Here is a 15,466-nt window from a genome sequence, read left to right on the forward strand (position 1 = left end):
GCACTGTAATTATCTTTGGTTTCTGTAATTTCATCTTACATTAAGGTTGGCAGCAATATTTAAAACTAGAATTAAATGATTATAATTACTTTAAATACTGAAGCAAATTAAATGTGTTTTATTACTATATGGCTTTATGCCTACCACTTCTTTTAAGATGTATTCATTTCTAAATTAAATATCCCAATCTATACGTAAAAGTTTTCATACAAAGATACCTAGTTTTGTGATCCTCTCTTATAATCTAGAGTTGTTTGTTCAGTTTTACATTAATTATTTCTTGTTGTGAAAACTCCAAGAACTATGATCAAAACAGGTACAAATTTCCAAAACTCCTAGTGACTATATTCTCAAGAAAACTATCCTCGTTTTTCATATATTTATTTACTCATTTTAGATCTCAGTCACAGCCCTCTTCTCTTTTCAGTCCCTCCTCAAAAGTCTCCTCCCTTTTACCTGTGAGAAGGTGAATACAAACCTACCCAAGTCACTGAACTAGGTTTAGCACGCTATATAGGCTAAATTATAACAATAACACAAGAAGTTGAGATATCACTTAAGTATGTGTGTTCCAATGTTTAATGGTAACAGATAACCAAGGATAGAAGCCAAATAAACTAGAATCCTGAATGGGTAAACAAAATCAGTATAATATACTTCCACTTCAAGAAGTGCTTGCTACATAGTGTATAAGTAAATAGGTAGATGAAGGAAGGTCAATGTATAAAAAATATGAGCAGTTGACCTTAGATACAAGTACCTTATTTAGTACTATAGAAGTAGAAAAGAATAAGTGTCATAAAAATTTTAAATAAATCAGAATTGTGAATTTTATGTAGTAAGAGTATGCATATTAGAAATATTCATGATGCTAATTTCACAAAAGATTTTCCAACTTTTAAAATGAGTAAATCTTATAATTTAAATGATTATATTACTTTTGTTTTCTATCCTACATATCCTCATTCAAGCTAAAAACTCAAACTAGATTACAAACTGTTTTACAGTGTCATGTCTTACTTTGCTTAGGCTTTATAGCTGTGATGTCTCAGTGTTCCTTCCAAAAGCTGTGTCTGGAATTGACACAAAGTCCCGGCCTTTATTTATGTAAGTTTTCACTTTAATTGCTATGAACAATACATCTTTGTCTTCCATCCTTGTTTCTTAGATACTGGTTCCTAAAAAGAAATAGACTGTCTTGCTAAAAGACCAAAATATTGTTTGTTATGTAGACTTTTATTGATTCCAAATGAAAGGTCTCCTTTCAAGTGTTTTTGTTGTTGTTGTTGTTTTGTTGTTGAAAAGTCCCTGGAATAGAAAATCCATTTGTCTTTTCTTAAACAGATGCTGTTTTGGATTTGGAAAGAACAAACTGAAAAATTATGCACTATTTATTTTCTCCTTAAGCAATGTATTTCTTGTGAAAGTGGTATATTTACAGCTTGCTATGCCTTGCTAAGCAATTGTTCAAATAAATTGATCTGAAGCAAAGCTTCTTTGGGGTTTAGAATAAAGTTTTTTCAATATTTCTGTTTGTGAATGAATAGCTGAATAAATGAACTTCTGTAAAATGGATTGACAGAAAATGACATCTTGAGTTTTTCTTTTTATACTAGAGAAGTATGACACTCAGGCTTTGCCTCAATAGGTAAGACAGGATAAGTGCCCAGGTGTGTTTAATTAAAACAAATAGCAATATCTTTTCAATAAATCTTTACATTAGGAATGAAAATATCTATGTTTATCTTTGCTTATCTACCTATCACAAAATATGATGGAACTTAAATACTTTTTATTGATTTTAATTTGAATATATATGAACATAAAAGTAAAAACAATCTTTGAATATACTGAATTTACTCTTAAAATTCTAGCATTGTTTCCTTCTCAGGCATTTTACTATAATTAGGTATTAAAATGTTCCAGTAAAATTAAAAGAGAAAACAGAATGGAATCAAACGTTGGGCAAGTATCTAACTTTACCCACTGAGATGGGACATTTGCCTATGCCTGATAACAAACTTCATGTGAAAGTTAACCTCAATTTCTCTTTATTTAGTTAGTTTTTTCTTTTTGAGTTATTTGTTTTCGATTGAAGAAGCAATTTTCTTAGTTTGTAATTTAAAGATCCCCCTTATAAATAATTTCTAATGCATACTTTAAAGTCATATAACCCCCCTAGATAGTTCTATTGATATAGATAGAGACTAATTAATAGACTACAGAGAAAAATAAACTCTAGATGTCAGACAGTAAAAGCCCTCACCCTAATCCTAACCTGAACCCTAAATCTAACCTCCAATTATAAAAAAAAAAAAATCAGTTACATAGAATTCAAAATGTTCCCTTTCTCAGAGGAACAAAACAGCATCACTTAAGTCTTCCTTCTTGAGCTTCCTGTGCTGGGTGAATTGTTACTTGTTTATTTTGAACCTTTGGGTTATTATACACTTATTAGTAAGTGCATGCCATGTATGTTCGTTTGTGATTGGGTTACCTTGCTCAGGATGACACTTTCTAGTTCCATCCATTTGCCTAAGAATTTCAGGAATTCATTGTTTTTATTAGCTGAATAGTACTCCATTTTACACACACACACACACACACACACACACACACACATACACACACACACACACACACACACACACACACACACACACACACATATATATATATATATATATATATATATATATATATATATATATATACACATATAAAGCATAGTTTCTGTATCCATTCCTCTGTTGAAGGACATCAGGGTTCTTTCCAGGTTCTGGCTATTATAAATAAGGCAGCTATGAACATAGTGGAGCATGTGTCCTTATTACATGTAGGAGCATCTTCTGAGTATATGCCCAGGAGTAGTATAACTGGTTCCTCAGGTGGTACTATGTCTAATTTTCTAAGGAATCACCAAACAGATTTCCAGAATGGTTTTACCAACTTGCAATCCCATCAACAATGGAGAAGTGTTCCTTTTTCCCCCACATCCTCTCCAGCATCTGCTTTCCCCTGAGTTTTTCATCTTAGTCATTCTGACTGGTGTGAGGTGAAATCTCAGTGTTGTTTTGATTTGCATTTCCCTCATAACTAAGGATGTCGAACACTTCTTTAGGTGCTTTAGAGCCATTCAAGTTTCCTCAGCTGAGAATTTCCTGTTTAGCTCTGTACCTCATTTTTTAATAGGGTTATTTGACTCCCCGAAGACAAACTTCTTGAGTTCTTTGTATACATTGGATATTAGCCCTCTATAGGATGTAGGGTTAGTAAAGATTTTTTTCCCAGGTTTTTTGGTTGTTCTTTTGTTCGATTGACCATGTCCTTTGCCTTACAGAAGTTTTGCAGTTTTATGAGGTCCCATTTGTCGATTCTTGTTCTTAGAGCATAAGCCATTGCTGTGCTGTTCAGGAACTTTTCCCCTGTGGTCATGTGTTCAAGATTCATCCCCACTTTCTTCTCTATAAGCTTCAGTGTGTCTGGTTTTATGTGTAGACTCTTGATCCACTTGGACTTGAGCTTTGTACAAGGAGATAAGAGTGCGTTGATTTGCATTTGTCTGCATGTTAACCTCCAGTTGATCCAGCAGGAAGCTCAAGAAGGAGAACTGAAGTGGGGGTGCTTTGGTTTCTCTGAAAAAGGAAACAACATACTCAGAGGAGCAATAAGGGAGATAATATGTGGAGCAGAGACTGAAGTAAAGGCCACCCAGAGACTGTCCTTCCTGGGGATTCATCCTATAAACAGTCACCAAACCCTGACACTACTATGGTCCACAAGAAGCATATACCAAAAGGAGCATACCATGGCTGTCTGTGGAGGGCCCCTGCCAGAACCTTACAGATAAAGAGGCAGATGCTAGCAGCCAACCACTGGACTGGGCGTGGGGTCCCCAATGAAGGACCTGGAGCGTGGTCCAGAGGTGATGAAGGGGTTTACATCCCCATGGGAAGAACAATGATTTCAGACACCCAGATGCCCCAGGACTCCCAGGGACTAAACCATCAACCAAGAGGTACACATGGTTCCAGTCAAATATGTGGCAGAGGAATGCCTTGTTGGGCATCAGTGGGAGGAGTGGTCCTTGGTCAGGTAAAGGCTCAATAAATGCCCCAACAAAGGGAAACTGACTGGGAGGGTAGGTGAGAATGGATTGGGTGGAGGGGCATATATGTGGAGTCAGGGGGTGGGAGAGGGGCCTGGGGGTCTTTGGGGAGGGGGAAAATCAGGAAAGGTTTCACCAGTGGCAATGGAAATGAAGACGATATTCAATTAAAAAAATGTAACTCAGTTGGTAGAGCACATGCCCGTGTTTCAACACCAAATACTACAAAAATGGAGCAAACAGATCAAAAAATTGACAACAGGTTGCTTACTGTGCTATTGCTCAAAGGCAATCTGTGTAAAATGAGTAAGTGTTAATTTGATCTCAAACATTATAGAAAATGATGGAATAGAAGGAGAGAAAGTGGAGAGAAGGAAGAGAGAGGGAATTAGAGGGGAGAGATGCTGAGAGGAAGAGGGGAAGGAAAGTAGAGAAAGGGAAAATTCACACATATGTATAATTATATGTGTATATGATAACACAAGTCTAATTGCACTTATTAAAATGTATTTCATATATTATATTACATTATATATATATATATATAATGTAGGAAACTTAGTCATTGACATTTTAAAATGTCTCCTCAATATTTCAAAAGAAAACTGTATAATAAACTCAATTTTTTTTATATTTTTATAAAATAATATACTATTTATATATTTAGATCTTATTACTTTTTATAGTATAGAACAGAGTTTCCTCAGGGAATCTGGAGGAGAGTCAAGAGGGTGCTAGTGGCAGAAAAAGACAGAGAGAGTAGGGAAGTAGAGGAGTAGAGGAGCGGAGGCTGGCCACGAGCACTTGGATAGAGGAGGGAAGAATGGGGAGAGAGGAGGGAGGGCAGGCAATGGCAAGAGAGAACAAGAGAGGAAGAACTAAATAGACCATTGAACACCACTTTTTACTGCATTTATCAGAAGAGTAAATATAGAAATATGTTTATATTTCTATATAAACCAAGAGCTTATATAGCAGCCAACAGATATTTTGGTTGATTTAATCATTTTGGGTATGATAAAATAAAAGAAGAAAATTTAGAATCTGTAACAACATAGAGTAGCACAGTGAATAAATCTTCAATAAACATTCACATAGAGAAATACTACTTCTTAATCCCCAACACTATTGTAGATGCCAAGAAATGCTTGCTGAAAGGAGCCTGAAATAGCTGTCTCCTGAGTGGCCCTACCGGAGCCTTACAAATACAGAGGTGGATGCTCGCAGCCAACCATTGGACTGAACACAGAGCCTCCTATGGAGGAGTTAGAGAAAGAACTGAAGGTGCTCAAGGGGTTTGCAATCTCATAGGAAGAAAAACAATATCAACCAACCAGACACCCTCAGAGCTCCCCCGGGGACTAAGCCACCAACCAAGGAGTACACATGGATCTGGCTGCATATGTGGCAGAGGATTGCCTTGTCAGGAGTCAATGGGAGGAAAGGTCCTTGGTCCTATGAAGGCTTGATACTCCAGTGTTGGAGAATTGAAGGCAGGGAGGCATGAGTGGAAGGATGGAGAAACTCCCTTACAGAAGTAGGGGGAGGGGAGATGAGATGGGAGTTTCCAGAAGGTGGGGAAAATGGGAAAGGGGATAACATTTGAAATGTAAATAAGGAAAATATTCAATAAAAATATATTTAAAAAAGAAAATTTGAAACTCATAAAATGAGAGTAAAAGAACAGTTATCAGTGTGGACAGTGAGGGAAATAGGGCACCGTTGGCTAAATAACTCAGACTTGAATTTTTGAAATGAGAAAATTATAGAGATATGATGCATAACATGTAATTAATGTTATAACATAACAATTATATATTTATCCCAAATGTCAGACATGAAAGTATACTTTGTACATTCTCAGCACATATGGATACACACTACCTCCCTGAACATATGGACTCTGAAAACAAAGGGATGCAATAGTGTATAAATTACCTTCACTGTAGAAATATTCTTTGGTTTTTTGGATTTGGTTTTTTTGAGACAGGGTTTCTCTGTGTAGCCCTGGCTGGCTTGGAACTCACTCTGTAGATCAGGCTGGTCTCGAACTCAGAAATCCACCTGCCTCTGCCTCCCAGAGTGCTGGGATTAAAGGCGTGCACCACCACCACCCATCTGAAATATTCTTACAATGCGTGCTTTCCACAAAATTTTAATGTAGAATATATATGTTTTGTCAAGAACAACTCATTGAATAAAACATAAAATTTACCAATACACATTCTGTAACTTTCCTTAATATGATTCATTATTTTGATATTTCAGTTAAATGACAAGTAAATGTAGCATCTTCAAAACTTCTGAAAAGAATAATTCAGTCACCTTCAAAAGTATTAATACTTTTGAAAAAGTAGATAGTAATATTAATTTGGCAATATATATGTAACAGAATACACATATATTATTTTACTGCCCTTTGTTTCACACTATAATTCTGTGACTCTAATGCTTTCAAAGTTACAGTGAGAAAGGGATACAGCAAGATCTGAGTAATAGCTTAAGGTCTTGAAACATGCTTCCTGTTTGTTTAAAGATCTTCATAAGACAGATCACAAGGCTAAAAGAAACTATTTTGCCAAATGAATATTTATTTACCCTGCAAAGGAAATTGAACCTAGGCAACATGAAAGGGAAGATCCAAGTGATGATTATATTAATAGAATTCTTTGAAAATTTAATTGCAGCAAAACTCATAGAGTTCAGTGCTTAAGCTTAGTAATCAATTAGTTTGAACTCTTATTTGTTCCTTGAAAATAAATATCACAGGACCTGAACCACCTTTTACACTAGCCATTTCACAGTTTCATGAATAATTTAGTCATATATTATAGCTGACAGAAATGAAAAAAAAGCTAAAGCTAACCATATTCAAATAGACTGAGTACTAGCAGCAATAATTAGAAAATCATTTTCTGTGCTCTGAGAGAAACAGTAGCAGTATTTTAGCTTTCATCATCAGTAGGTAACAATTGTTTACAAATTTCCTTTATCAATATGTATCTAAGTTCTCTGTTTTGTTGTCACTTTTCATTTCTCTTCCAGTGTCTCTTTCACTCCTTAAAATGAATAATATCATGTTATCATGTTCTTGGGAAGAATAAACAGAAGAAATTGCATATTAAAGAAAATCACACAGCAAAGTTAACCAGACCCAAAGACTAGACGACTCTTTGAACTCAAACACATTCACAATAGGAATTCAGGATGGATGATGTAAAACTTCACACTGGACTTCATCCATGCAGCACCTAAACTGAAAACTCTATGTCAGATAGTTCTTGGCAAACAGTGAGCTCTGCGTCATGTTTCAGCCCTCATATTTATCACATGCATTCAGTTCTTCCTCATCCTCTAATTCTTCCCTGTCTTTCCTAATTGTTATACTGTATTCTCATATACATTTGTTTACCTGTAAGCATATTTTATTTGTGATATAATTTATTTTAAACTTTTAAAATAAAGTTAAAATATACATTCTAAATAATGTAAAATAAAATTAATTTGAATGATTTTAATTATGAAAATGGTGAAATTGAAAGAATAGTTATTGTTTCATTTCTTTAATATGCTGTAAATATGCCAAGCAGTCTTGTCTGAAAAAATGGTATTTGAAACTGCTCTAAAATTCTGTATAGGAATCAAAAGATGAATATGATTCAAATGAGATAATAAAAGAATCATTGACTATCAAAACACCAGAGTACAAAAGACAAAGAAGAAAAACAACCATAATAAAATTGAATTTGATTCTATAGGAAAAATAAAATGCCAATTTACTTGTACAGCTAGGTTTAATATGTTCTCCTGATAATAACAACTTTGGTGGGCAGAATAGCAGAAATATTTTATAAGCGGTATTCCTAGCATTTGCTTATCTACAGCCATATAACTGCCCTGAAAAATGATAATATGCTAAAGAGATATTAGCATCTTTCAGTCTTTCAGATTATTTAAAAAATAGATCCAATGGAAATGGGTGAATCCTTAACAATTTTATACCAAGAGAAATAAAAGACTTCAGCTCAGCTTCTAGGTGAACTTGTCTCCTGGAAATGGATCACATATAGCTCTAGCACTGTGTCAGACCACCTTATGAATGAGACTGAAGCTTACTGACGGGCCAGTGGTCAGGCTATAAGACCCTGAATTGGGCTCATTGGATGTGCTTCTCTCTGCCTGGCCCTCAATTTAAACTTCTGTATGTGTGTTTGTGAGTGTACGCACGCGTGCACGCGTGCGCGCGCGGGCATGCGTGCGTGTGTGTGTGTGTGTGTGTGTGTGTGTGTGTGTGTGTGTATGTGTGTGTGTGTATGTGTGTGTGTTGCACCCATCCCCCTTATCTCAAGACCCACTGCTCATTTATCTTTAAAAATAAAAACAGGCTTCATACTTATATCATCCAAACAATTTATTACAAGATACAGTAAGGCTGGGCATAAATCCTCTTCTGACAAAATACAAGACAACCCACCTGGAGGTAAAATGTCCAATAAGCAGACAAAAGCATCAGAGACATTCTCATTCCCATTGTTAGGAGTCAAAAAATCAAAAAAAAAAAAACAACCAAAACAACAACAACAAAACAACCAATAAATAACCACAGCATGTATGCAAAGGGCTTAGTACTGTTGCAAGCAGGCTCTGTGGTTGCAGCTATGGGCCCTTATGAGCACTGCACATTTGATTCTCTGGGCCCAGTTCTCATGGTATTCTTAACATCTCTGGCTCCTACACTTCTTCCCCATCTTCCATGTGGTTTCTCAAGATCTGCCTAATAGCTAGATATAGGTCTATATATCAGCTTCATTAATCAGCTGTTGGAGGAAACCTCTTTGATGACAATTAAGCTCTGCACTGAACTTACCAGTGAAGTACGATATCTGCAAATATTTCCTTGACTTTTTTTTTCTGTCTTTTGTGTTTGATTCTACTCTAGGTACCTGAGACATCCATCTTCCTGGTCCTGGTCATGTTGGCAATGTCACGCATGGGCTTCCTCATAGAGTGGCTCTCAAGTGAGACTAGTCATGATTTAATCACTCCCCCTCTCTGCATTATCCTAGAGCATATGGTAGGCAGGACAAGTTGTGGGTCTTAGGTTTTGTATCTGGGTTGCTGTCCTAGACCCACCTCTGAGTGTCTAACCTGCTTATAGGTGATAGCTGGTTCAGGCTCCACATTCTCCATAATTAGGAGTACTCACTAGAATCACCATCATGGGCTCCAGGAATTTTCCACTGAATTGGTTTCCATATCAACACCTAAACACCTACACATTCCAGTTGTCTCTTCCCATATGCTTCCCTCCATCCCGCCATTCTTCCACTCCCTAAATCCTTTCCTATCCCCATCCCTATATGCCCTAAGTCTACCAGCAAAATCAAATCTATTTTCCCCTCCCAAAGAAATTCATGCATTTCTCCTAGACTTCTCCATTTTATATAACTTCCCTGGATGTGTAGACTGTAATGTGATTGATTATCCTTTACTTAACAGCTAATATCTACTTATAAGTGAGTACATATCATGTTTGCCTTGATGGGTATGGTTTGCCTGTCTCAAGAATTTATTTTTTAGTTCCAACTATTTGTCAAAAATGATTCATGTTGTTATTTTTCTCTAATGGCTTAATAATACTCCATTCTGTCATTCTGTACATATACCATATCTTCTTCTTCTTCTTTGTCTATTTTTAAATTGAGGGACATATAAGTTGCTTCTAGTTTCTGGTTTTTATGAAAAAACTGCTATGAAAGAGCAGGCTACAGAATTAAAAAAAAAAGATTTTCACTAACTCCATATCTGAACATCTCATAGAGGCTTGTTTAAGTTAGGGTTACAATTACTGTGAACACACACTATGACCATATCAACCAATGTTAAAAGAAAGCATTTGATTTGGGCTGGCTTACAGTTTCAGAGGTTTAGTCCATTATCACCATGGAAAGAAGCACGGTGACATGCAGGAAGACATTATGCTAGAGAAGGAGCTTAGAGTTCTACATCTTGATCTGCAGTCATCAGAAAGGGATTATCTGTCAGAGTGGGCATAGCTTGAGTATAGGTGACTTCAAAGTGCCCATGGTGACACACTTCCTCTAACTAGGCCACACCTTCTAATATTGCCTTTCCCTATGGGCCAAACATTCAAACACATGACTCTACCCTGGCTGCTCCTATTCCAACTTCCACAAATCTAATATCAAATATATACAAAGAAGTCAATACAGTAGTGATCAACAAGCAAAAAAGAAAAATCCAAGTAAAAATGAGGAAGAGATCTAAACACAGAATTATCATTAAAGGATTTCCAAATAGTTAAAAAAAATACTTGTAGAAATGTTCAACATCATTAGCCACCAGGGAAATAAAAATCAAAATTCCACTGAGATTCCATCTTACATCTATCAGAATAGCAAAGATCAACAATATAAATGACAGCGCATGGTGGCAAAAATGTGGAGCAAGGAGAACATTCCTCCATTTCTGGTGCAAGTAGAAACCCATACAGACACAATAGAGATCAACATGGTAGTTCCTCAGAGAACTGGGAATTAATGTGCATCAAGGTCTAGCTATACCACTCTTAGGCATATACCCCAAAGACACTCTATACTTCCCAAAGGAACCTTGCTCTACTATGAATATAGCAGCTTTCTTCATAACAGACTCTATTTAAACTTTAATCTCACTTCAGGATCACAACAATGATAGTCATAGAAATTCTGTGTGTTTTAAAGTCCTGTTTTCAATGTAACCACATTGAATATTTTTTCCTTCTCTCTACATTTTAAATAGGCATTATTGAGAATAAATGGCCTAATTTGTTTTGTGGCAGAGACTACTATCATCAAGATCCAAAACATATGATTTTTAAAGATGCAACATGATTACTTGTGAAACATTCACACTATAATTAGAAATATTCTCAAAAGAAATTTTGACATATTTATGTAAGTCAAACAGCAACATTATCATCAGGAGTGCAATATCTATGTTCTACATGTTTTATTATTTCTATGTATTTAAACTCATGCTATCTAGTCACACCCATATCTTAATCCCTTCATATCTACCCTCTACTCTTGTACATTCTCCCCAAAATAAAATTAAATAAGATAGAATGAGGAAAAATAATCTTAATGTGGAAGCTGTAGTGTGTCACACAGTATACCTACATATCCACACACCTTTAATTTCAAATGTTCATAGAAATGAGCCCTTGGTCTGTTTTGAGTTCTCTGCTACATTATCAATACTGGATCCTCACCTTTAGATACCTTATGTTATGGAGATCCTGTAGCTTTAAATCTGCATGACCTACAATTTGACTTGCTCCAGCAGTTCATAGATGGGATGTTAGCCCAGCTGGATCAGCTATCTGGGAGATCAGCTATCTGGCTGAGTTGTTCAGCCTGCTCAATACCACAGAGATGTCTGGGTCTAGACTGCTCCCTGAGGCACTGAGCTGAGCTAATCCCACCACCCATCTGCAGTGGGACACCGAGCCGACCCCTCGCCTATACAGCATAAATAGAGCTGACCCTGGTAATGGTGGAGCAGAGGAGCAAGTAGTGAGGATGTGCATGCAGGTGAGCTGTCCCTGTCCTCTGAAGTGGGGTGGCATGGAAGAGGGAGAGATGTCCCTGTTCTTGCAATATGAAGCAGACAGGAAAGCAGGCCTGAGGTCATGACAGGAGGAGAGCTGGCACTGCCACATTCCAGCTGCATCACTTGGGGCAGCAGGAACTCTACCTCACCTGGGCAGTACAGAAGAGCTGGCCCTGGTATGTTTAGATGAGTGAACTGGCCCAGAGTATATGAGCTCAGGAGATCTGACCCAGCCACTCATCTGCTGTGAGGTGACATATGTATAGGAGAGATGTTCCTGCCCTCCATCTCTAACCCATCGATGCCTGAGCCAGAAAGGAGAGCTAACCTCAAGGTCATAAAAGTGAACTTTTTTTCTCTCTGTCTCTGTCTTTGTCTCTGTCTGTCACTCTGACTCGCTGTCTCTCTCTCTCTCTCTGTCTCTCTTTCTGTCTCTCTGTGACCCTGTTTCTGTCTCTGTCTCTGTCTGTGTGTGTGTGTGTGTGTTTATGTGTGTGTAAGTGTGTATGTGAGGAGCATACTGTTGGACTCTTCAGCAAATGTCATCTGAATTCAATATGAATATTCAGATGTACATATGTACATATATTGTTTGGATTTATTACAAGTTATTTGGTGAAACTTATGATAAACAAACATCTTTGCTTATTTTCTAGTGAGTTGTTTGCATTGTGTATGACCATACACCTATACAGTCTATAATTACACCATTACCTAACATGCAATTATTATATGACTATTATACTGAGTATATTTTGCCCTAAAAGATGGCAGAAAAATTTCCAAGCCTAATTCATGCCTCAACACTTACTTTTATTTTGCTTTTCTTAAATTTAAAATGTTTTATTTCTCTGTATTATTTTGCATGAATGTAAATGTTCCCGCTGTATGCCATTCCTGTGGATTCCAGAAGAGAGTAAGTATTGTGTCCTCTGGAGCTAGGCTATATAAACGCCAGAAACTAAACTTTGGTTCACTGGAAACACATTTCTCAATCTTAACAACCCTCTCATCTCCCTAAAACCAATACTTAGTTTACAAATGAATTGGCTTCCAGCTAATGCTAATCCTAATCAATTCACTGTATACATGGCATATGTAGTCAAATGTAGACTCATTGCAGAAAATCACTAACTAAAGTCAAGAGTTTATGGAGGGCCAAAGTTCCTAGAAGAAGCTCACTGGGGTATTAGTCCTATGCACAGTAATAAACAGATGAGAAATTTAAAAGAAAAATGTTAGTTATTCCTAAAGCTTATTTTATCTTGTTTAAATCCTGAAGCATAAGTATGAGAAAATATCTTTGTTTAATTTATGTTATTGTGAAATTTACAGTGTCAATAATGTAAAATATATGTAAGGCAATGTTATCTTCGATGTCAATGGATGAATCCAACATATTTGTGCAAACTATAAGTAGGTTATCATTATACCTAATATTTCAACAAAACTAATAGTTCATGGAGGTACTCATACAAAAAAGTAGGTACTTTTGCAAGATTATATTTGACAAGTTGTACAACTAATCTTAAGGCTTTTAATTTCAGTACATTTTCAGAAATATGTATACTTTATCTTTACAAAATTTAATCATTGAAATCAATGGAAGCATCTTAGTCAGGGTTTCTATTCCTGCACAAACATCATGACCAAGAAGCAAGTTGGGGAGGAAAGGATTTATTCAGCTTACAATTCCACACAACTAGCTGTTCATCACCAAAGGAAGTCAGGACTGGAACTTAAGCAGGTCAGGAAGCAGGAGCTGATACGGGGGCCATGAAGGTTATTACTTACTGGCTTGCTTCCCTTGGCTTGCTCAGCCTGCTCTATTATAAAACCCAAGACAACCAGCCCAGGGGTGCCACCTCCCACAAGGAACACTTCCTTACTTGATCACTAATTGAGAAAATATCCCACAGCTGGATCTCATGGAGGCACTTCCCCAACTGAAGCTCATTTGTGATAACTCTAGCCTTTGTCAAGTTGACACACAAAACCAGCCAGTACAGGGAGATTACAAAAAAAGTAAGATTTACAATGCTTAATATTGATCAAAGCTGTAAACTGCTCAAAATACAGTAGTATGAGAAAAATAAAATCACTAGCCATATCTCTGCAGGTTACTATAAAATATATGTGTTTAAAATCTATTTCTAGGAGTTTAACACATAACATTTTTTGCCCATCTCTATCTCCAAGTCCTGAAATCAGTGCACAAAGCAGCTCATGGGAAAGCTTGGCAGCTACATCCTACAGTTGTGGAGATGTGAACTGCCAGCCCTGGCAGCTGGGCTTATGTTGGCTCCCTTGTCATTTTTGTCCAACCTTGTGATTGGATCCTCTGTTAACTGTGCTGACAGCTGTTCAGCTGTTTTGAGACTTGGTCTATAATTTATTATTTATTGCAAATTACAGTCCAGCACAGTTAACTGGGACTATCTACTAGATGTTATTGTGTGCAACAAAATTCTTACTGCAAACATCCTGGTTTGGAGTGCATGATATTAAGGGACCAGAGAAGCCCATAGTCAGCAAAACCAGGAAAAGCATGGGTTGTTAGCAGCCTGAGCTCACTACAGAGACTCCTTGCTTATCTCTTTTGAACAGCATCTGTTTAAAGGATAAACCCTTTGAATTTGTAGAAAACAAACTAAATAAGGAAACTCTATGTTATATTATCTTTAAAATAATGTTCAGATATTCAAAACTGTATTACACTGTAAGAATTTTACAATATAAGTTCCAGTGAAATATATAGCACACATTCAATAGGCACAAATATGCACTTAATAATACAACTATCAAATGCATTTACACCAATAAAATTTGTGTAAGTCCTCTTTGACAGCCTACTAAAAACTTTTTGCTGTGATTTATTATGACTCAGTAAAACACATTTTCTAATATCCACATGAATAATTTTGACAAAGTATTACTTAGAATAATCATTTAATTTAAACTCAACTGAAGATTTTCTTAATGTTTTATGACTACTGATGTGTTTAATTTAGTAATTTTATGAATGCACAAAGTATTATGTAAGATTTTATTGTTATGAGATAACATGACTTTTTCATAGACTGTAGAGTTTAACTTTTTGAGAATATCAGACAAATTTGAAAAGACTTTAATTTAGAAATTTTAGGTTTAGTAGTCAGCACAAGAGTAAAATTTCTTTTAAAAAAGGTCTTTTCAAATCTGTCTGATATTCTCACAAAGTTAAACTCTATACTATATGACAAAGTTATTGTATCTCAAAACAATAAAATCTTACATAGTACTTTATACATTCATAAAGTAAGTAAATTAAAAAATCAGTAAGCTTTCAGGTATGCTACCAAGTTGCCAACATTAATTCTCTCTAATTTCTTTATTAAGGCATTTAGTGATATGATTTTTCCTATTAGCAATACTTTCACTGTATCCTGTAAGTATGGGCATATTATATATTCATTTTCATTGAGTATTCAGAAGTCATACTTGAATAGATTTCAAACTTAAAAATTATTATTTCTTTTGTACCAAACTGTGAGCTTAAGGCCACACAGATTGACTTGGTTAAAATCAGAGGAATACAACACAAAACATATTGTATAAACAGACATATATGGAGGAGGCAAAAATAGCAGGAAGACAGGAGAGAGTAGAGGTATTAGCAAGAAATGCATTACACCCATGTAATTGTCGATGAACAAATTGAATAATTAATTTTATTTAACAATCTACTGACATGTTATTCTTCTA

This window comes from Apodemus sylvaticus, chromosome 8 (genome assembly GCF_947179515.1).
Source record: "Apodemus sylvaticus chromosome 8, mApoSyl1.1, whole genome shotgun sequence".
Classification (NCBI taxonomy): Eukaryota; Metazoa; Chordata; class Mammalia; order Rodentia; family Muridae; genus Apodemus; species Apodemus sylvaticus.